The sequence below is a fragment of the Giraffa tippelskirchi genome, chromosome 2, assembly GCF_054371585.1.
Source record: "Giraffa tippelskirchi isolate mGirTip1 chromosome 2, T2T-mGirTip1v1.2.pri, whole genome shotgun sequence".
NCBI lineage: Eukaryota > Metazoa > Chordata > Mammalia > Artiodactyla > Giraffidae > Giraffa > Giraffa tippelskirchi.
The window spans coordinates 171,923,443-171,948,009 of record NC_137276.1 but is presented as its reverse complement, the minus strand read 5'-3'; the positions used below and the strand labels follow the sequence as shown (position 1 = coordinate 171,948,009).

Sequence of the window (24,567 nt, the reverse complement as noted above, 5' to 3'; positions counted from 1 at the left end):
GCACAACACTGAACATGAGTAAGATACCACTATAATTTCCTCATTTGGGTTACCTACTTGCTTATTTTGTATCACTATCTTGTCTCTGTAGGTATATTCAAGTTCTTTGTCTTTATTTTCCAGTAAAGGAATGTGGCAGACATCATTAATTAGTTAACCCAATCATGGTCTCAAACTCCCTCTCATGTCACCTCTACATTAGGAAAATGGGAGAGCAAAACAGTCATATTTTACCATCTTCTGCAGTCAGGAGGATATGCGTGAGATACAGAACTGACCAGTGACATGACTAGTGCGATATAAGCAGAAGTCACCTGAAGGATTCTGTGAAAGCTTTTGGCTTTCTTAATGAAAGGGGCATAAGGATGACATAATTCCTTCTGCTCTTCCCTACTCCTTTCTATCTTGAATGTGAACATCATGCCTAGAGCTGAGGCAGCCATCTTGGGACTATGAGGCAATACTCATTATGAAAAGTCCAAAAGAATGGCAGAAATATTTGCTATGACATTATTGAGCTAACAGACAATAATACATTTTTACTAAAACAGTTAATTCTTACAGATTGAACTAGTAATTGCTACACAAGATCATTTGCTGTGTTTTGCTGGGCCTTCTTTTGAAGGCAATAAGAACTACTAATAAGAAAAAAGTTCCAGACTATATGAAATTACTTATTATGGGTGATCTATTTAAATGTAAGTATCAGTTGACAGGAAGTAGGGGAAAAATACAGAAACTCTAAGACAAACAGGAAGTGAGTTAAGCAAAAGGGAGACAATCAGACAGGAAAACAAAATGAAAAGTTAATAAGAAACAAAAATGAAAAGCAGGATTCTAAAAATGAATTATTAAACTCCAACCTGGAGGCACTGTACAGAAGACTAGTCAAGGTGATTGCCCTTGACTCTATTCCTAGGCTAATCCTTTCTTCTCACTTACCATTTCTGATGGGCAGCTCCTACCATGTTCCCTCATTCCTCTCTTCCCTTCCAGTTTCCTCCTCCCCACACCCAAGCGTAACTCCAACTACTTGTATTTACTGATAATCCCTCAGGGTGCAACAGGAAGAAGCTATGATACAGTAAGTATGACAAGAAAAAAGCTAACTGTATCAAAGAAAGGCAAGCCATGTCTTCCTAACCGAGAGGGTGATACAAGGACCATGGGATTTAGCACATTTCAAATCTGGCTACTGGATGCGCAATATGTAAAATTGCTCACCTGGCCTAAGCTGTGAGGAAACAGGGCCTTCAGTACAGGTTGTATGAGCAGAGAGCTTCTATATCTCTTAGCCTTCCTTCCTCAAAAGAAAGACGGAACAGAAAACTATCCATCCAATAAAATAAACATAGCCTCAAATCTACAACATTATGCATCTCTCAACTAACACTGCTAAGAGGAAAGATGGAAAACTCAAACTCTGTATTAAAATTAATTATAATGATTCTGTTTATGTACTCAATATAAAAGGACCTGCATCTTTCTAATTCATAGAATCTCCTTCATTTAAGTCTAGTGATAAAAATGATAAGGAGTAAACTATAAAAAATAAAAACCCTGAATTAATTTTTTTTTAGTTTATTTATCTATTTTTTAACTTTAAAATATTGTATTTGTTTTGACATACATTGAGTTGAATCCACCATGGGTGTACATGTTTTCCCCTTCCAGAACCCCCCTCCCACCTCCCTTCCCATCCCATCCCTCCGGGTCATCCCGGTGCACCAGCCCCAAGCACCCTGTATCATGCATCGAACAATTAAGTTTTTACTGAAGTATTATTTTAGAGTAAAAAAAGACATAGTAAAAGTCACTATTCTATGTCTGAGATTACTACCTGCAAACAGAAAAATTTTTAATGTACAAAAACAAGAAATAATAATAATAACAAAGGGCAGATGTTTTTGTGTAAGGTTTTTGTTTTATAAAGTGTTATGTACGACATATACTTTATCCCTACCACTTTTATCTAAAATTCAACAACAACTAAGGGGAACACAACGTGAAATCCCATACTTTATATACACTCTGTTCCACAACTTAACATTGCCTATATTATAAGAACAATATTTAGAAACCTAATTAATTTATTGCTTTTTGGTGGCAGAACAGAAAAATAAGGCACAGCTTCCTAAGTTCCTGTTCTTTGATGTGTGAAGCACAAGTTGTACAGTCTGAAACCATAACATCAGCATATGCTGTCTCCACATCCCATGGGGACTAGGAAAGTAACGTGAAGAAAGACACCTCAATAGAAATTGTGTAGAAGAGGAAATGAGCAGAATTAATTTACAGAAGCTTTATATAGCTCAGCAGCATATTATATAAGAGGGAAATATGCAGTAGCTTTTTTTTTTCTGACAGGAGATACTTAATCTTAACACAGCCTTAAGAAAGAGAGAAAAGAAGAAAGCCATATCTCTGCTCTAGTTGATAGAAAAACAACAAAAGAATATGGATTTGAAACTCAGGTTAACTGGTTTTTAGTCCTGACTCTAACAGCCTACACTACCTAGCTTTTGGTTAATAACCTGAAATTCTATAAAAATATTTAAAAAATTATATATACTTATATACATTTCCTGTAGGAGAGGTGCCATTGCTATAATTAAATACTTACCAATTTGCTGTACATCTGAAATTAACACATTGTCAACTATATTTCAACATAAATTAAAACTTAAAAAGAGTATCACCCAGAAAATGTTAAGAACTATTACTATGCAAATCAATACACCTTTGCCTTGGTTTTCTCATCTTATAATGGCAATACTAACATCTAACCAATTTTAATCATTGTTAATGTTTGAAAAGCATACTGAGGAGAAAAAATAATTTTTTAAGTGTTAATATATAATTTAAATATTTTAGCTTATTCCTCTCATATATTTGATAGAAAATTATTTTTAATACAATCATGAAGTTTTCTATAAATTCATTAAAAAAAAGTCCTAAACTTTAACTTTTTCTTGAACCTATATATGAAATTCTTGGGGGTAACATCAGTAGAGAAATGAATATATTTATATGAGAATATTTGCTTTTCTAAGGCATCATTATTAAAGGTTAATAACAGTATTGCCTACTCAGTAGTCACACAATAATTTATACGAACCTCTTATTTGGGATAATATGTATCAGGGCACGTTGTTCATATAAAATGTGACAAATGTTAAGCCAAGATGTAGGATTTTTTTAATGATTCTACCATGTAAAACAATGCAGCTAATTAGTTTAACTGAAAGTTATGATCAAAAGTGATTCTCCAAGTCCTTCAGGCACCATTGTGCATATTGACATTTCAAAATCTGATGAGCAAGCCTGTGCTTTTAGTTGCTATGATTTACTAACAATTGATAAGGAAAACATTTGATTAAAACTCTCATTAATAGATTTTTGTTTTCCTTTCTGAGACAAACGCTTAGAAATTTGCTGTAAACATCTCATTAATAGGAATAGAGCAAGTGAGGATAATTAGTTGTTATCATCAATCAAGTTTTCAACTTCTATACCCCAGTCAATGCTCTCAACACTCTTTTAGTATTTAAAGTACAGCAAAGTGAAAGGAACTCAGTGTTTGTGAAACCTCACAAGTATCAGTTGTAAATTAATTTACTTGAACAAACCAACTCTGAGAACCTGCCAGGGGCATCAGAAAATTTTGTGCAAATCCTATGGTAATTGACTGGAAAGATACCATCTCTTCAGAATTTCTAATTAGAAAGCTATGAAAACATTGACACAACATAAGAAACCATTTTGGGAGTGAGTAAGCTTTATGTCTAATATGAAAGTGATACAGTATAGAGCAGCTAAGTCACTGTGTGAATGATCACTAAATGGCCTACACGAGTTATACATCTATACAGCAAACAATGATTCCAACAATTAAAAGCAATCGAGATGAGAGTGCAGGGGTAGAGCAAAAATCTCACACAAGCAATATGCCTTAGCTGCACACACACAAGAGATCTCAGCTACTATAGAGAAATTAAATTACAGGAGACAGATCAAAATGGCAGAGTAGGAACAAGCTGAGCTCAGCCCCAAGAACACATCAAAGATACATTTACATGTGGAATAATTCTCACCAAAAACTAACTGGAAAATGACAGAAAGACTCTCGTACAACCAAGACTGAAAGAAAGATACACACTTCATCAGGTAGGAAAGGAAGAAAGCAATCAGTTTGGGACCTGGGCCACTGGGAAGGGACTCAGAGGAATAGGGCGATTTCACAGGTAGAGACCCACACTAGGGAGTGAGTGGAGAGAATCACAGAATGGGTGTTCCAGTTCTGGGGTCCCATGCAAAGGAGAGAAACCCTCTAGGCTGGCTGCCAGGCTGGTAGGAATAACAAGAGGAAGTGGGAAAGCACTCATTAAAAGTGCACATGCTGGCTTGCCAGGTGTCCACAACCACTTCAGCATGGACCCCAGCCTGAGCCTAAATGCTCTGGCCCCCCTCGCTCCACATCAGAGTGAAGCACTGGATCTGGGGTGGCCACAACCAGATAGAAGACCTGACCGTGGACACAGAAGTGAGCCAGTCCCTGTGTGGAACCTGTGTTGGTCGAGGCAGCCATTGTTGACACTTAATCAAGCAGCACATCCAAACCATCCCGGATCTCTAATGGGGGCTGCTCCATCGTAGCTCACTTCTCAACACATGCCGTGAGTCCACGTGGGCCCCCCTGTCTTGTGGTGTGGCTCCACAATGGGGCAGGGACAACAGAGGCCGGGTGCACTGATTGACTCTGATGGACAAAGGGGACTCACACTCAAGACTGCATCTGAGTAGAGAGAAGGAAACAACTCTGAGCACCTGCACAGGCAGCAGCACATCAGAGACAGCTCAAACTTCTGTCTTCAGCTGACCTGAGCCAAGAACCCACACAAACACCACTTTCTTCAGCACCCCTCCTTCTAGGGCAAGAGTCCCAGTTCTGAAAGAGTGGAAAGCAAACAAATAGAACAGAACCAGCTCAATCCTGACCATCAGGGCTTTATCAGACCCCACTTCCATTAGAGCAGAGGGAAAGTCCAGCCTCACACCCAGCTCCAACTCTAGCCCCTCTATCTTTAGTCCCATCACCTACTAGGTGATAGCTACCAGTGTACCCCGAGGAAAGAAGGAAAGACATGACTTGCATCCATATCAAATCTAGATCTCCCACCAGATATATCAGGCACATACAGACCGTACAGGGACACTCCCACATAAGAACAAGTCTGCTAGACTACAACAGACCTAAATTCACAGAGGCAGAGAAAGTTAAGCAAAATGAAAAGGCAAAGGAACTATTCCCAATTGAAAGAGCAAGAGAAAACTCCTGAAAAACTAATGAAACAAAAATAAACCATTTACCAGATAAAGAATTCAACACAATGGTTATAAAAATGTTAACTGAATTAGAAAAAGAATAGACTAGATAGTGACGATTTTAATAAGAAACTAAAAATATTAAAAATGCCCATTCATAAAAGAAGAATTCAATAGCTGAGATAAAAGAACATACTTAAAGGAATGAATAGCAGACTAAATGATACAGAAAAACATGTAAGTGCTCTGGAAGATAGAATAATGGTAATGGTAATCACACAGAACAGCAAAAAGAAAAGCAAACTAAAAATATGAAAACCATCTAAGAGATCTCTGAAATAACATGAAGTATATCAACATTCTCATTATCAGTTCAGTTCAGGTTGCTCAGTCATGTCTGACTCTTTGCCCCCATGAATCGCAGCACACCAGGCCTCCCTGTCCATCACCAACTCCCCGAGTTTACCTAAACCCATGTCCATCGAGTCGGTGATGCCATGCAACCATCTCATCCTCTGTCGTCCCCTTCTCCTCCTGCCCCCAATCCTTCCCAGCATCAGGGTCTTTTCCAATGAGTCAACTCTTCGCATGAGGTGGCCAAAGTATTGGAGTTTCAGCTTCAACATCAGTCCTTCCAATGAACACCCAGAACTGATCTCCTTTAGGATGGACTGGTTGGATCTCCTTGCAGTCCAAGGGACTCTCAAGAGTCTTCTCCAACACCAGAGTTCAAAAGCATCAATTCCTCGGCGCTCAGCTTTCTTTATAGTCCAACTCTCACATCCATACATGACTACTGGGAAAACCATAGCCTTGACTAGAAGGACCTTTGCTGGCAAAGTAATGTATCTGCTTTTTAATATGCTGTCTATGTTGGTCATAACCTTCCTTCCAAGGAGTAAGCATCTTTTAATTTCATGGCTGCAATCACCATCTGCAGTGATTTTGGAGCCCAAAAAAATGAATTCCTTATTGCCAAATTCAGACTTAAATTGAAGAAAGTAGGGAAAACCACTAGACCATTCAGGTATGACCTAAATCAAATCCCTTATCACTATACAGTGGAAGCGAGAAATAGATTTAAGGGACTAGATCTGATAGACACAGTGCCTGATGAACTATGGATGGAGGTTCGTGACATTGTACAGGAGACAGAGATTAAGACCATCCCCACGGAAAAGAAATGCAAAAAAGCAAAATGGCTGTCTGAGGAGGCCTTACAAATAGCTGTGAAAAGAAGAGAAGTGAAAAGCAAAGGAGAAAAGGAAAGATATTCCCATTTGAATGCAGAGTTCCAAACAATAGCAAGGAGAGGTAAGAAAGCCTTCCTCACCGATCAATGCCAAGAAATAGAGGAAAACAACAGAATGGGAAAGACTAGAGATCTCTTCAAGAAAATTAGAGATATCAAGGGAACATTTCATGCAAAGATTCTCATTATAGGGGTCCCAGGAAAAAAAAGAGAGAAAGAGAAGAGGGTTGAAAATGTGTTTGAAGAAATTAGAGCTGAAAACTGAGCAATCCTGAAGAAGAAAACAGATATCCAGGTACAGGAAGCACAGAGGGTTCCAAACAAGATGAATTCAAACAGACTCACGCCAAGATATATCATATCTAAAATCGAAAAACTAAAAAATAAAGAGAATTCTAAAAGCAACTAGAGAGAAACAAAGAATCATATACAAGGGAAGCCCCATAAGGTTATCAACTGATTTTTCTGCAGAAACTTTGCAGGCCACAAGAGAGAGACATGAGAATTCAAGAATAAGGTTTCCGACAAAAGACTGATTTGAAGGAAACTAAAGTTTGGAGTTGAATACCATGATGTCATCCTATAATGAAGGATTACACTTGAGAAAACAGAGCCTCTGAAAGGTTGAAACATAATCCTCTCCAATTCCAATAGCGGAGGACTAGCTGAATTAGTATTTCCTCAGACATAAACATGTCACCTACCAACACCCAAGAGTCTTTTAAGCTATAAACCCTTAGGGAACTTATAATTTCATTACTTGTGGGGGAAAAAAAAAACACACACACACAGAAACAACTATTGTTGAGTTGGGTGTACCTGAATATTAAAATGAAGAACAAATAATCTCTCTTCTGTCAGGAAGGACTTAAATAAGAAACTAGCACTTGACTGAACTTCCAGTGAAAAATAAAGGACTCACATTGTTAGGGCCATCTAAAACTGGAAGAAAATCTTCCCCCCCCAGAATCTGGAATAATATTAAGACAAAGAGATCGAAGTCTCCCCATGTTCTGTATCAAATGTATCAAATTCATCTCCCTACTGGAAAAGAAAAGAAGAGAGAAAAAATGACTTTATTACTCCTTTATTTCCTGCTTCCTGGCTTACAGATCCAAGCTCTTTGACAAATAGAAAACTAGGCAAACATTTCCTTACATATATCACAGGAAAAAGCACCTTCTCCTTTCTCCCTTTAAAACAGAGTTCTGGATGATTAAAACTGTGTTTTTAATTAGGTTTAACAGCTTTTTTGAATTAAAAAAAAGATTTTTGACTACTTCGGAAAAACAAAACTTTGTTAAATTTTATTTTCTCTTTACTATTTTAAAATATATATTAATATGTATATTCTTTTAAAAAAGAATAGTCAGAGGCAATAAAATTAAATCAGTGAAGAACTATAACTGATAAATCCTTTTAAAGTGTAACTCTGCTAAATATCAAATAAATGAAAATTAGAATAATAATGAGATAAGTTTATCAAATTGACAAACATTCAAAAACTGATATCTAGTTTTACGATTAGTTTCAGTAACATTGTTATTGACATAAAGATAAATTGAAATCAAATTTTTGGAAAGAAATTTGTCAATAATATTATAGTAATGGTCCAGAAAATGTTCATGCTAATAGCAACAGTATTTTCAAACCAAAGATTTTGTCTTAAGAATATAATCAAACATGTAGAGTAATATTTATACAAAAATATATTTATTGCTATATTGTTAACATAGGTAAATTCCATTGGGATAAAACTATCAAATAACAAGTTGATATTTTTATAAATTACATTTGATGCAATACTCTTCAAACAGTAAAGTTTTTAAAAAATATTGATATGGAAAAATGTCTGCCATGTCAATGAAAAGACAAGTTTATATAATATGGCCCATATTTTTAAGAATATATGTGCATAATTGATAAAAACACTAAAAAAAAGCTTAGAAAAAGGCTTGTGGTTATCTTTTTGAACGGGGATCATTATTAATTCTTTCTAATTCCCTATGTTTTCTAAATATTAATCAGTTCAGTTCAGTCGCTCAGTCGTGTCCGACTCTTTGCGACCCCAGGAATTGCAGCACGCCAGGCCTCCTGTCCGTCACCAACTCCCAGAGTTTACCCAAACCCATGTCTATCGAGTCAGTGATGCCATCCAACCATCTCATCCTCTGTCGTCCCCTTCTCCTCCTGCCCCCAATCCTTCCCAGTATTAGGGTCTTTTCAAATGAGTCAGCTCTTCGCATCAGGTGGCCAAAGTGTTGGTATTTCAGCTTCAACATCAGTCTTTCCAATGAACACCCAGGACTGATCTCCTTTAGGATGGACTGGTTGGACCTTCTTGCAGTCCAAGGGACTCTCAAGAGTCTTCTCCATGTTGGGATGATATGAGAGAATGGCAAGGAAGCATGTAAATTATCATATGTGAAACGAATCGCCAGTCCAGGTTCAATGCATGATACAGGGTGCTCAGGGCTGGTGCACTGGGATGACCTGGAGGGATGGGATGGGGAGGGAGGTGGAAGGGGGGTTCTGGAAGGGGAAAATATGTACACCCATGGTGGATTCATGTCAATGTATGGCAAAACAAATACAGTATTGTAAAGTTAAAAAATAGAAAATAAACTAATTAAAAAAAAAAAAAAAAAGAGTCTTCTCCAACACCACAGTTCAAAAGCATCAATTCTTCGGCACTCAGCTTTCTTCACCGTCCAACTCTCACATCCATACATGACCACTGGAAAAACCATAGCCTTGACTAGATGGACCTTTGTTGGCAAAGTAATGTCTCTGCTTTTAAATATGCTATCTAGGTTGGTCATAACCTTCCTTCCAAGGAGTAAGCGTCTTTTAATTTCATGGCTGCAATCACCATCAGCAGTGATTTTGGAGCCTCCAAAAATAAAGTCTGACACTGTTTCCACATCTACTTCCCATGAAGTGATGGGACCAGATGCCATGATCTTAGTTTTCTGAATATTGAGCTTTAAGCCAAATTTTCACTCTCCTCTTTCACTTTCATCAAGAGGCTCTTTAGTTCTTCTTCACTTTCTGCCATAAGGGTGGTGTCATCTGCATATCTGAGGTTATTGATATTTCTCCCGGCAATCTTGATTCCAGCTTGTGTTTCTTCCAGCCCAGCGTTTCTCATGATGTACTCTGCATATAAGTTAAATAAGCAGAGTGACAATATATAGCCTTGATGTACTCCTTTTCCTGTTTGGAACCAGTCTGTTGTTCCATGTCCAGTTCTAACTGTTGCTTCCTGACCTGCATACAGGTTTCTCAAGAGACAGGTCAGATGGTCTGGTATTCCCATCTCTTTTTTAATTAACTTCACTCAAATATGCAGTTAGAGTTGGAAACAAATTTAAAAACAACAGCAACTCTTAAGCAGATGTTGTACCAGATGTAAGTGATGAGAATGTGGCTGGGCCAAAGAGTATACATACATGCTGGGGAGAAGTTAGAAATGTAACTGGAGAGCTAAAGCATGGATATATCTTAGAAAGCCTTGAAAATCCAGGTGAATCATAGATATTCTTGAATCAAATAGTGATTTACTGGATATGAAGCTCCTCTTGGATTAACATACAGCAGTGCAGTAAATGGACTAGGTGGAGTGAGGGAGTAGACGTATAGAAAAGAGTTATTAATTCAATCTACTAAATGCTTCTGCAAATGAGAGGACAATCATTAACATTATGAATTCCTCCTCTTGACACAAAGCATCATCTGAGAATCTGCACAAATTCCCAAAGGAGAGCGCTGGAGAGATTTAATCAAGCACATCAAGATGGTTTTGAAAGCGTGTCATTCATAAGAAAGATTTGGGTTCTTCCTCTAATTTAGCTTCTTTGGGTGTAATATCTGAGGACCAGAGCTCTTCTCTATTCTGTATCTTACTCCCATTGTTTTTGTCCCCCTATTTGTCTCCCAACATGATGAACTTGCTTCAGTCTACTTGAGACACATTTCCATTTTTTTCACTTTCGGTTGTCTAGACTTGGAATGCCTCTAAGATTTCATCTCAATTAGTTTGCAGAAATCAGATACAGGCGATTTGAAACTTGTTTCACTCTTCACTAATTAAAAGACCTCAAGTACATTATTTAGTCTCAGTTTCTTTATAAGTAAAATGGAAATAATGCTACCAATTCTGACAGCTGGTTATACAGACTAAACTACATGAGGTAATGGGATGTATCTGAAACATACTAGAGGCATGTATTATTATTATTTCCTTCACCCTTCATTTCACCTTCTGATACCAGAATGTATCTAACAAAGAGTTTCTAACAAAGCCAAGAGAAAATACAGGTAGAGTTGATAGAATTGGGGACCAAAGTTGTCCCGGTTCCTATTATTGTTGTTTTTTGTTTGTCTTTATTTGTAGTAGTTACTTTGCCACTTTATAAGTACAGAGGAAAAAGTTGGAATACTTAGTTGCAAAAAAAGTTTCATTGAAAAGACTATTCTTGTAACTTTGCTTACTGGATAAAAATAAATGATTTTTAAAGAATCTTTCAATTTGAATTTGCATAATGTGCATTTTATTCTACCTAAACTTCTTAACAATAATGCTTAATGACCTCCAAGGTAAGGTTCTTCGCTTGCTTTCCTTTCTTGCTTGTTTTATTTTCAGAAGAAAGGAGTGAAAATGGATCTATCCACCTTGTCTGGCTCATTCCCTATTGTGATGACCAACTTTCTGTCCCTAAATCAGATCAAGAAATCTGTGGCCACAAAACAGTGAATGATATGTAAAGAAATAAGTTGCAGGCTTTTCGCTTCAGTGGCACCACATGTTAACTGAGTTCAACTGACCACAGTGATACCAAATGAGGGGAAGTGTTATAACTGCTTCAACGCCATGCAGACTTTAAATGCGATGAAGCCTTGAAGATTGCTGCAGGACAGCATCGTGTATTTTACCATATTTATTTTTCATGAGTTCTCTCTTGCCAGGCTTTGTAAAACATTCGTCCCAATAAATGATTTACCGTGGCAGAAAAGTTGCAGGAAATTGATCTGAGCTCACCTTCAGACATTATGAAGGCTCTGAAGTCTCATCAGATTCTAGAGAGGATTCAGAGGTGGCAGACATTTATGAACAGAAAAGGGGAAAACACACTAGAAAAACATCATAACGACTCATTATCTGTCTTTCATTTTAACATATGCCTATTCTGAATGCTCCTGCTTTGAAGGAAGGCCATTCACTTGAAATTTATTTTTAGTTAATGAAGGTAACCTTTTAAACTCCATTAGCAGCTTCTTTCTCAGCCTAAGTGTAGAGAAGCATGTGGGATTTGGGAGATACCCAGATGTTCTCCAGGAAGTGTGTTTTTAATAGTGACCTGGGGCTTCCACAAAAGCAACATTCAGAATAAACCAGAGAGCCCACGTGGACTCTCCAAGGGCCAGAGTCTTAGGTTTAGAAAACTGTCTAATCAGGATTTCCCTGATTGTTCAATGACAAAAATTCCTCATTCCCCATGTAGGGAACCTGGGTTCGATCTGTCAAGGGACCTAAGTCTCACATGCTGCAACTAAAAATCCCACATGCTCCCATGTGCCATAACAAAGAGGGGCGCAAATAATATTTATTTAAAAAAAAAAGAAAGCTGTCTAATCTTTGAGAAATAAAACACTAACATCCCAGACACCCAGATTTTCTTTACCTTTTACCAGGTTGCACTAAGAAGTCTCATCCCAAGGGGCACCATGTTTTCAGGGACAAAGAACAGTTGATTCTTGCAGTAGCTAAGTACTCTTTCACTAAGACCTCTGGATCTCTGGATGTAGAAGGGTAAGCAGGGTTTTAGAACTTGAGCTTGGGAGAGAACCAAACTCCTGAATATGGTATGCAGAACAGGGTATGGCAAAACTGAGTCACACAGTGTAATAGGACATTTGGGTTTGGAAGTCAGACACGGATTCAAATCACAGCTTGTCCATACTAAAGAAGTTATCATTAGACATTCGTTTGATACTCTAGCTTAAGTCCTATGCAGAAATCCCTGGAAGTTATAGAGGAGTTGAGATAGGATAATAAAATCAGTGTGCCTTAAAATTCATCCTTGCTATTCTCACTAGTTACCTCTGAGACCTTCTCTAATTTCCAAACTCTGGAATATTATGTTATTTCCCCCATAAAGTGTATATTGACCTTTTCACATCTTAGTGAGAAGTCCAGAGTCCATAGTAATGGGGAACCATGAATTTGTGTAGGAGCATGGACCTGGGTGATGAGCTGGTGATTTGGTTCAATGAACCTGGCTCCCAGCATGTGCTTCAAATCCTATCCTTGGTAAAGCTATAAATGATTCCTTGAAATAGGCCTTTGGGTTATTCACAAATCTTTAAAACTTGGACTGTTAAATTCTAGAATTCTAAGTTCCTACTGCACTTCAGAATATATATGCAGTAATATAAATTAGTTTCCTCTATGTCTTTTGAACTATAGTGTTGGAGAAGACTCTTGAGAGTCCCTTGGACTACAAGGAGATCAAACCAGTCAATCATAAAGGACATCAGTCCTGAATATTCACTGGAAGGACTGATGTTGAAGCTGAAACTCCAATACTTTGGCCACCTGATGTGAAGAGCTGACTCGTTTGAAAAGACCCTGACTCTGGGAAAGATTGAAGGCGAGAGAATGAGATGGTTGGATGGCATCACTGACTCAATGGACATGAGTCTGAGTAAACTCCGCAAGTTGGTGATGGACAGGGAGGCCTGGCACGCTGCAGTCCATGGGGTTGCAAAGAGTTGGACACAACTGAGTGACTGAACTGAACTGATCTATTTAGAATGCTATCCCTAAATGATATTCTGTTGGAATTTAGGCAACAAAGACAATGCTCTTTTGAAAAATAACTTGGGGTAAGGAATAAATGAATCCTTAACAGTGGAGTAAACCACTCAACAGCCATTTTGTTGACAGACATTTGGGATTGTCCACATATGATTCTGAAGAGTTAACTTAGATTGTATCAGCAAATATGGTAATCCCAGCAGTAAAATATGTTATACCCATAAATGAATCATAATGTTACCATTAATATATATTCCCTCAGTATCTACCATGGGTGTGAAATCATACTAAAGAAATTATTATTTTTAAATTCAATTGATTTAATCATTTACTTGAAGGCTAAAGACAAAAAAAGAAAAACACTTCCCAAATATGGACCATATCCATTAAAAAAAAAACCTGGCACTCAACCATTATGTAATTTTAGGAAACTATGGCATAACGTACTCAACAGTTATCTGAACCTATACCCCAGCTTTACCCCCACTTTCACTGATAAGAGCTTTAGCTTCGATAGTAGGAAATGTTATATATACTAGTCAAAGAGTATAGAAAATCCGTCCTCCTACATATCATGGGTTACACCTACACAGCTAGTTATATGTGAATTTCCCTTACCTCTCTGAAATCTATTCTCTGAAATGAGGGCAGTAAAGCGAATCAATCATTCTTTTCTTTCTGTCAGGCCTACGTATTGAAAAAACATACTTCTCTTTCCTTGCATAGGCCATCTCTTGAATAACTAAATAATTCTTTGGCCAATTATTCAAACTATATTGCCCTTTATCTTTAATCTGTATGAAGTAGTTCAGCTACTGGTGACCCCAGAGATGAGATGCCCCTTTCCAGGGACATATAAATACAGTAATAGAACAATGTTGTAATGATGAGCACACTTTGCCAGGGTATTTGTAGGTTTATGGTGATAAAATGATTAGCTGAGCTTCTACTGATGCAAGAGAGCTATGGTCATGAGATCTGTTCAGCCCACTGAGATAACATCCATGAGTCCATTGTCTTCAAGTCAACAAGAGCTTTTGGAAAACTGAGAGAGTACTCATTTTGTCAAGTGATCAACATCATCTTTGTGAACCTGCATTATCAAGTACAGACATTAGTAGTTACTTTGCACAGAAACAGCTGGAACTTAGGCAGCGCAATAGTTCAAATGGATTGGACTTATTAAAGGTCAACAATGCCTCCGTGTTTCACCTCATGTTTTCACTAGTCTGTCTATTTCTATTCCCCTTCATGCAGTCTTCTTTTATTTTTCTGGAAAACCAAAGCTTCTCTCTCACTCCCATGTCTCATCTCCCTCCCAAGTCTTTGACTTTAATTGCTAACATCTCACTTCTTTCTTTTCCTCCTCAACTTGTGCCTCATTCTCTTCCTATAAGTATTTTAAAGAAATACTTTGATTCATTTCAATTAATGCCTATTCCAAAGTTCATGTGTAACACAATACTATGATGTTGGCAACAAAAGATGTCTTCTTTTAATAAATGAAGACAAAGACACAGGTTCAGACAGATAAATTTTGCTCACGTTTTCCCCATGTATAATGCTCTGATCTGGAATTAGAACTCTTTTTCCCTTATGATTCTGCCTTATCATAGCTGCCTCTTTCCATCTCTGACTGCTATGGCTGTGCATCAAATCTCCCAAAATATAAGAAAACTCACACACTAGAAAAAACAGATTGTGTCTTCAAGACAGGTGGTCCTGCTAATGGCTAAGCTGCAGAAAACTACAGACTAATCCTCTGAGCCTTGGAACTTTTAGGATGTGCTCAAAGTACATAGTAATTAACCACAGAATCAAGAGATCAATGTAAGCCATCAGAAGTGCAATGCTGTACCAAGTATAGCACACTGAGGTCAAGCAGGTAAATCCACAGTGCTCACTCCAAAATACACATGTGCACCAGTAGGCTTACCGAGCCTGAGGATCACTCTGTGACAAGCTGAGTGGTCACATTTCACGTTTTTGTTTTTTTTAATGACTGACTAAAACACTATCACTTTGGACTGTGACTGCAGCCATGAAATTAAAAGACATTTGCTCCTTGGAAGAAAAGCTATGACACATCTAGACATTGTATTAAAAAGCAAAGACATTATTTTGTCCACAAAGATCCATATAGTCGAAGCTATGGTTTTCCCAGTAGTCAGGTATAGATGTGAGAACTGGACCATAAAGAAGGTTGAGTGCTGAAGAACTGATTATTTCAAACTGTGGTGCTGGAGAAGACTCTTAAGAGTGCCTTGGACAGCAAGGAGATCAAACCAGTCAATCCGAAAGGAAATCAACCCTGAATATTCATTGGAAGGACTGATGCTGAAGCCGCAGCATTGGTCACCTGATGCAAAGAGCTGACTCATTGGAAAAGACCCTGATGCTGGGAAAGAATGAGGACAGGAGGAGAAGGGAACAACAGAAGATGAGATGGTTGGATGGCATCATCAACTCAATGGACCTAAGTTTGAGAAAACTGAGGGAGACAGTGAAGGGCAGGGAAGCCTGGCTTGCTGCAGCCTATGGGGTCTCAAAGAGCCAAACATGACTTAGTGACTGAACAACAAAATATTTCAATGACCTCATGTCATTTGACACAAATGTGCATCTCATGGTAATAAACCTAGATTAAGAAAACAATTACCTGTGATCTTTGCAACCACTTTTCCACCCTGGAGTTACAATTTCATTTTTAAGATTTAGCTGATCTCTAAAGTCCTCTATAGTTTCCACTGATACACATGTAAAATTAACTACACAATCCAGTAGTTTCCCATATAAAAGCTGAATTCACATGCTAGTAATTCTTTTCAACAGTTTTGATTTATTTTGCAAAAGCTGGTTTGATTAGTGGACCTTCAAAATCACTCCCTGAAATCAGTTGTTAATTTCCTCGTTTTCTTTGCTTGAGAAGTTGATAAGAAAATTCATCACCAAGGCAAAATCTAGTGTCCAGATGAGTCCAAAATGAAGTACAGGGTTGTAGTCTATTTCACACAGAAGATATCATCATGTTCTTGCAAATATTGGGCTGCACTATCTCCTACACCAATCGTGCCATGCTCCATTCTGGAAATGTACTAATCTTTCTAGAATGTTCTAAACTGCATTTATACCAACTGCTGCATTTCACAGCAGCAGAACTGAAAGTACATCAATTCAGAAAAATCTCTCTTTTCCATCAGAATAAAAAATGTAAACAAATTTCCTTTTGAGCACAATCATGGAGAAAAACATTGGCATGAGACGCTAAAGCCTTGCAATTCAATTCTATGTGTCATCCGGCTTTTCCCAAACTTTCTGGTGGATTGAAAGACAACTGCAAAAGAATTTTTTTCTGAGCATTACAGTGATGTACATATTGACACTTAGTTTAAGGATGCAAAAGCCCCTGGTATTAACAAAAGGATCTCCATAAAGAAAACATTTTTTTAAAAAAAATATATGCAAACAGATAGCTAGTGGGAAGCTGCTATATAGCACAGGGAACTCAGCTAAGGGCTCTGTGATGACCTAGAGGGGTAGGATGGGGGGTCCTGGGAGGGAGCCTCAAGAGGAAGGGAATATATCTATACATGTTGCTGATTCATTTTGTTGTATAGCAGAAACTAACACAACACTGTAAAGCAATTATATTCCAATAAAAAATAAAATGAATAAAAAGAATTTTAACAGATTTTGGGAAAACTAAGGAGGCATAGATTAAAAGCCATAATGATTTGGAGTCTGGAGCCTTTATCTGGACAAATCATTGCAAAAAGCGGGGGCAAGTTAAGAGGCAGAGAAGGGTGTTTGTTTATTGGTTATCTATACTATCTTGTATCACGTGGTGGGTTTGGTTGCTGACTTACTGATTAGTCACTGCATTTCAGTACTTAACATGAAACATCTTGATCTATACAATCAGGTTACTAATCTTCCAAGACAATTCATTTGTTATATTTCAAACTTGTATCTAAAAATGCTTGAAGTCAAACTGTACTTTTATTAAAATAAGAGAAACAAATATTTGGAAGTAAATTTTTTAAGAGAGGCAAAATACAATAGCATTCATAAAAATAATTACTTTGTATTAAGTGTTGACCAGGTACTGTTTGATTTTCTTAATGCTTTACAAATATTAATTTACTTAATCCTCACATAAAACTTTATAAGGTGAACAACACAGCCTCACAGAGGTAACTTTGCCTTTGATTATAAAGTTCTGCTGCTGCTAAGTCGCTTCAGCCGTGTCCGACTCTGTGTGACCCCATGGACTGCAGCCTACCAGGCTCCTCCATCCATGAGATTTTCCAGATTATAAAGCTCTAGGGCTTCCCAGGTGGCTCAGTGGTCAAGAATCTGCCTGCCAATGCAAGGAGATCAAGAGACGCAGGTTCGATCCGAGTTGGGAAGATCTTCAGAGAAGGAAATGGCAACCAAATACAGTACTCTTGGCTAGAAAATTCCATGGACAGAGGAACCTGGCAGGGCTACAGCCCATAAGGACCACAAAGAATCTGACATGATGGAGCATGCACACACTTGCAATGCTTTAAGTAGCAAAACTGAATTTAAATTAAGACAACCCAGTTCCACAGTTTATTTTAACCACAAAACAGCATGGCTTCTCTTTTACCTGGTTGTGTAAACTCCATATTTTAAAGTTCAAAGGTACCCATTGGTGCCACCATATATTTATGACCAAACTCAGTGGAGACCTGTGAGGGCTTTGTCATCCTAGTGTGGTCACCCCTTTTCCCTTTCCACAAGATTAACCCAAACTACTGATTTTCTTAGGTCCTCTACTCCATTTCTGCTCTAAACCCCACATTGATAAGAACTCATACTTTTCAGAGAAAATTGCTATCTCCATCATGAACATTCACAACTGTTTCATATTTCTGCAGACACACTCACCTCCTCAGAAAAGGAAACTTTAATGCAAATTTGAAGTAAGCCTTCTACCTGGATTCTTGCTGTGAAAATCTTTCTCTTCCGGGATCCTGCTCTTTCAGTTACCTTTTCTATTTCCTAAATGTTCAGTCTTCATCTCCCTACAATCCTCAGCTTGTTCTCATCACATACATGATCTCTTTGCAGTTCCTCTTTCTGTGATAGCTCCCTTTTCTCCTCCTTTCTTAGCCAAGACTTTGAAAATATAATTGCTACTTACTGATTCCACTTCACTTTCTTTTCATACTCCCTCATTAGTTTTCTAGTTCTCTAATTCACTGGTAAAGGTCATGAACGATGTCATAATTACCAAATGTGATGTATCCTTCCTATCTAATCTTTATTTCCACCATGTGAAACTCACCGCTTTTAATTTCAGGGCAATTCTTTTCTGGCTATGCTCCTCACTCCCTGACCCCTCCTTCTAAAACTTAATACAATGATTGCCTGTGACAAACGTTTGAATGTAGACACTGCAGAATGTTATGTTTTTGTCCTTGTCATCCCTCTAAACATTATTTTTACTAGACTGAACTCTCTCCTGTATTTCTGACCCATATACCTGATTTCTTACTACTTACAGAGCTTACTACTTCCTGACACTTAAACTCAATATGGCTTCTGGTAGCCAGCCTCCAAGACAGTCCTATGATCCATGCCTGTGTAGTTCTCCTACTATTCACACTGTCTTGACATTCTATCCCATATCAAATTGTGCTGACCTGTGTAACCACTAGGATTGTGCCGAAATGGCACATGTGGCTTATAGGCTGAATCATGAAAGACATGTCTTTTTCCCTAATGTCCCTTGGATCATTTGCTCTGAGAAGAACCAACTACCATGTTGTGAGGACACTTAAGGAGCCCTGTGGAGAAGCCTGTCTCACACCAGCTACCTGCCAAAAGCCACAAGGGTCAATCATCTTAGAAACAGATGCTCTAGCTTCAATCAAGCCTTCAGATGACTGCAACTCTATCCAACATCTTGAAGCAATCATGAAAGATCCTGAGTTATAACCACTCATCTAAGCTGCTTCCAATTTCCTGACTCAAAGAAAAGGTGAGACAATATAAGCTTGTTATTTTAAGATGCTAAAACTGAAGATAATTTGTCATCCAACAAAGAGAACTCATCATTCCCCCCTTATGTATTCCTTTTGTCAATTATTGACAACAGTGTCCATTACATTATCCAAACCACACAGCCTCTGATGCCATCAATTCATCCCCTTCCCCACCCATTATTCCTCATCTCCAGCTGAGTTCCAGGTTTTCTGTAATTTCTGCTATAAATCTCTTGAATACACTCCTCTATCATAACTCTGATCAGTCCTATCTTCTACAGTTTCTCCTAGGTTACATCAAGACAGCAATTATTTCTATAACATCTCGAATTCACTCTTCATCTTTAAATACAACCACTAGATAATACTCTCCAAAATCAGGCCCTTAAATGGTACTCCATATGGTGTAAGCCCATTTGCTTGCAACCTTATCTCTTGCCATGTCCTACAAAACCTAATTTCAAGTTCCATACTATTTCATGCTTTTAGAAGTTGTTTTTTCTCCCCCCTGCTAAAATGACTTGCTTCTCCTTTCCTCTCGTTGTTCAGGCAATCATGACTTTGACAACTAAGTTGAAGAATCACTCCTTTAAACAATACTGCTGTATATGTAATTGACAACTCCTTAAAACTACTGTGTTCTGTATACATCAGTGTACTTAAAAATGTTTTAAACATTTGTTAGCTTATGTGTCTGCCTTTCGCTGCATTAAAGTGTAGACTATGTCATTCTCATCTTTGTAGCTTCAAGGTATAGGAGAGGCCTTGTGATACATTGGGCACTCAATTATCACCTGAATAAATAAATGAATGTTAACCAGTTCATTTCATTTCAAAAGAGACACTTAGCAACCCAATAGACATAAAAGAATAAAATATAAGGGAACATCTATTTACCAAGTACAGACATCATCTTAATTCAACAAAAATGTTTCATTCAGATCTACATAAGAATAAATACAGTAAATACCTATTTTCAGCTAATTTACTATGATTGCAAAAGATATCCCTACATGTTCATTCCCCTAGGTTCACACCATGGAGGTAGCCTGGTAAGAATAAAATATGCACAGTATTTTAGTTCAGTTTTCTTATGCTGTAGAGAATTGCTAAGAAGAGAAAACAGTAAGTATGGAAATAACTGGGTAGCCTTGAGTCTTTGCAGACAATTACACTTTAATATTGTTCCACATATTCATGTTTGATCATTCATGTTTTACCAAGAAACACATTAATGCCAGCTAGGACAATATTAAATCATTGACCCCTAGGAGTTCAGTCATGTTTTAAGGATATCTCTATCAATAGAGGTCTCATGCAAACTTACTACTAAAACTGTCCATGATAAAATTTTAATAATGAAGTAATATTCGTTCAATCCTGTCCGACTTTCTGTGACCTCATAGAATGTAGCCCACTAGGCTACTCTGTCCATGGAATTCTCCAGGAAGAATACTGGAGTGGGTTGCCATTCCCTTCTCCAGGGGATTGTCACAACCCAGGGATCAAACCTGGGTCTCCTGCATTGAAGGCAGACTATTTACCATCTGAGACACCAGGGAAGACTCACGATTTCAAATTAATCAACAACAGAGGAAACACTTATAGGATCATTTGTGAAAACACATTTTCATGTTAATACTTGTTATAGTTACTCATATTAAAGGTAAAATTTTTACAATTGTCATTAAAATGCATGTTTTTTATAAAGGAACTGGAGATGGCACTCTGCACATATTTTTCTAAAGAGAAAGAAAGTGTTCAAAGAATGCTAAACCTGCTGATGAGAACAAGAGATCTATTTATCCCTTAAATGAAAATATTTTTCCTTGATTTAGATATTTTTATAATTAGTGAATAATATGAAATAAGGAAAATGGGTCAACTAAGTTCTGAACAACTGGTAAAGGGCTGATAGGGGTGAAACCTAAGGCTTTATAAAAAATGAAAGCTAGAAAATATGTTTATTAGGGGTGGGAGGGAAGGAAATGACTGAGGAACACAAAAAGCTGGATGGAAAATAACAGAAGTAGATGAACCTGCTGGAGGATTCACTCATTTACTTCTCACTAAGAGGCAAGAACCGGAGAAGGTAATGGTACCCCACTCCAGTACTCTTGCCTGGAAAATCCCATGGATGGAGGAGCCTGGTAGGCTACAGTCCATGGGGTCGCTAAGAGTCGGACACGACTGAGCGACTTCACTTTCACTTTTCCCTTTCATGCACTAGAGAAGGAAATGGCAATCCACTCCAGTATTCTTGCCTGGAGAATCCCAGGGACGGCGGAGCCTGGTGGGCTGCCGTCTATGGGGTCGCACAGAGTCGGACACAACTGAAGCAACTTAGCAGCAGCAGCAAGAGGCAAGAACAATTATTATCCTCATTTTATAGATGAGGAAACTGAGGTATGAATCCAGCAAGCAGCTGGGTGGATTTCAGCACTTATCGATCGCTAATGGAAGCCTTTGATTATATTGAGTTGGCCTAAATGTTTGTTTGGGTTTTTCCATAACATCTTATGGAAAAATTTGAACAAACCTTTAGGTCAACTCAATTACATAAGGATTAATGCTACAGGCAGATATGCGTTTATAATTGGGTCATGATGTTGTGTTGGCTATGCCAACAAAGCCACAATAAAGTGTATGTCTTCTTTGAGAATCTCAAACATTGCAAAGGAATACGTCCCAGAGTCCAAAAAACATCTCTCATCTCTCTGACAGGAAGAGATTTCCAGAATGTCGGCAATGTATTTTAATACCATCATCTTGGGCTTTTGATACATTCCTCAACACTGCTTTTTTTCTTTTTTTTTTAACTTACTTTCCCAGCAGAGCAGTACAACAGTGCCTTTTTTAATAGGCAAGCCGAGAGAGGTCAATGCAAGGAAGGAGCTTAGGCTTGCCTTATGTCCAAGTAGACAAGAAGAGCCAAGAAATCTGGGAGTCACCAAAAGGGAGGAAGGGTCAGGAAAGGTTAACGCGTGTATAGTCTTCATGAACAAAGTAGCTGCCTGAGGTGAGACGGTTTGCCCTTAATCTCTTACTCTATATGGGTGGCTTTGTATAATGTGTGCTGATTAACATCAGTGTTTACTTCACAAGGGCCAAGTGGATAAAACCTATGAGGAAGCAAAAGCAAACCCAATTTCTTTAATGCCTGCCTGGACAGAAGCGGTGTGTAACATCTTTTACATTGTATGTATATTCTAAGGAGAAGAGGGTGTCAGAGGATGAGATGGTTGGATGGCATCACCGATGCAACGGACATGAACTTGGGAAAACTTTAGGAGATGGTGAGCGACAGAGAGGCCTGGCGTGCTGCAGTTCATGGGGTCACAAGGATTGGGAGACTGAACGACAACAACATTCTAAGTCCTGTATGTGGCTCCTTTGACAGTTGTATGGTACGCAGCCTCTAATTTAATGCTATTCTTTCCACATATATTTTAGTGCCCCCTTTTCAATGCTTCCACCAGACAGTTTTACCAAAGGACAGAGTACCTTTTTGATTAAAAGTTCACACCTAAAAGAGCATTGGTATGCCCAAGGCCACAGGTAATTGGAATCCAGGCAAAAATGGGTAGTTATGGTTCAACAGACTATTAATCCCAGATTAAAACTCCAGGTGTAAAAAATAACCTAGAATACATTCTCAAGTACAGATTTATTTTCTTTTCCTTTCCTCTCACCCCTCAGGTCCCTGGATGATTCTGGGAACTACTGCATGAAATAGGTGTGTACAGGCAACTGATGAGAGCTTTCCAAGTAAGAACTTCATCAGATATCCCCTCGTGGACACCCTACATGCTGTACTCTTGGTGGTGTAATCTTCCTAACTTGCTTGTAAGGACTCAGGATGCTGTTTGAGGCGGCTGTTAGGGCTAATGATGCTGGGAAAGTTAAATTCTTCTGTGTATAAGCTCTTATGAAAAAGATCCAGGAGGATAACAAAGAATGATGTTTCTCCTTTGGCCCCCAGGAGGCCATGTTACTGAAGCTGATCTCTCAGGGGCAAAGGGAGAATAAGAAGTATATTAAGAATTCAAGTATATGTATCCCATAGTGGAGCGGCTGTACTCAGGGAGAGAAATGACACTCTTGATTTCTCTAAGCATACCACATTAAGGGCTTCCCTGGTGGCTCAGGCGGCAAACTATCTGCCTAGAATATGGGAGACCCAGGTTCGATTCCTGAGTCAGGAAGATCCCCTGGAGAAGAAAATGGCAACCCATTCCAGTATTCTTACCTGGAAAATCCCATGGACAAAGGAGCCTGGTGGACTACAATACACGGGGTCACAAAGAGTCAGACACAGCTGAGCGACTAACACACACACCACTTGAAAGTAGTATTTATGTAGTGCCCCACTCTTTGGGGGGCTCAAAAAGACTGGAAGAGAGAGTCTGCCTTCAGAGATCATATAGTCTAGTTATGTATTAACTAAGATACGTATTGAAAAATTGAAATAGATACCATATGAGTTCTTTTCCAATACAGAGTCTATGTTATTTTACTCCTTAAAATTAAAAGCATAAAATAACTTAAAAACCATTCCTACTTAATAATATAAAAAAGGACAAAAAACTTGTTAACATTTTGGTAAAGCTTATTCCATATTTCTGTCATAATATGGGTAATAATGACATTATTTGCATACTTATTATAAACCAGGTATTATATTTAAAAATTTATACCTATGACCTCTCTTTTAACATTCATGGTTTCCTCATTTTATAAATCAGAAAACTGAAGCACAGGAAAACTATGTAATGTACTCAAATTTGCACAACTGATACGAGGGAAATCCAGAATTACAATTTTGGCAGTCTGACTCCAAAGACCACACACTCAATCATAATCTCCCAATTTATGCCCCTTTCCCCCTACCAGTAACCATAAGTTTGTTTCCTAGTAATAAGAGTGTACTGTATAGCACAGAGAATGCTAATTAATACTCTGTAATGACCTATATGGAAACAAATCTAAAAAAGTTGAATATATGTATAACTGATTCATTTTGCTATACAACTGAAACTAATACATCACTGTAAATCATGTATAATAAATATTGTTTTAAAAAAGACCACATACTCAACAATTACACTATATGGCCTCAAGACTTGTCATTTAAAAAGAGCTATCCATATGTAAAG

At 38.0% G+C, this 24,567-nt stretch overlaps 2 long non-coding RNA genes across 3 annotated transcripts in view; one reads left to right on the top strand and one right to left on the bottom strand.

The window, feature by feature from the left end:
- The window catches only part of LOC145538973 (uncharacterized), a 312,149-nt gene that overhangs the window by 147,817 nt on the left and 139,765 nt on the right, over positions 1 to 24,567 (bottom strand). The window contains exon 1 of one of the 2 annotated variants that reach the window (XR_014077374.1): positions 18,312 to 18,637. The exons of the other annotated variant lie outside the window; for it this stretch is intronic. This is a non-coding gene — a long non-coding RNA (uncharacterized LOC145538973). Of the gene's footprint in view, positions 1 to 18,311; positions 18,638 to 24,567 lie in introns of those variants that run through there. 2 annotated transcript variants of the gene reach the window in all.
- LOC145538972 (uncharacterized) lies at positions 20,831 to 24,512 on the top strand. Its single transcript, XR_014077373.1, has 4 exons — positions 20,831 to 21,077; positions 22,247 to 22,430; positions 22,626 to 22,818; positions 23,111 to 24,512. It is a non-coding gene; the product is annotated as an uncharacterized LOC145538972 (long non-coding RNA).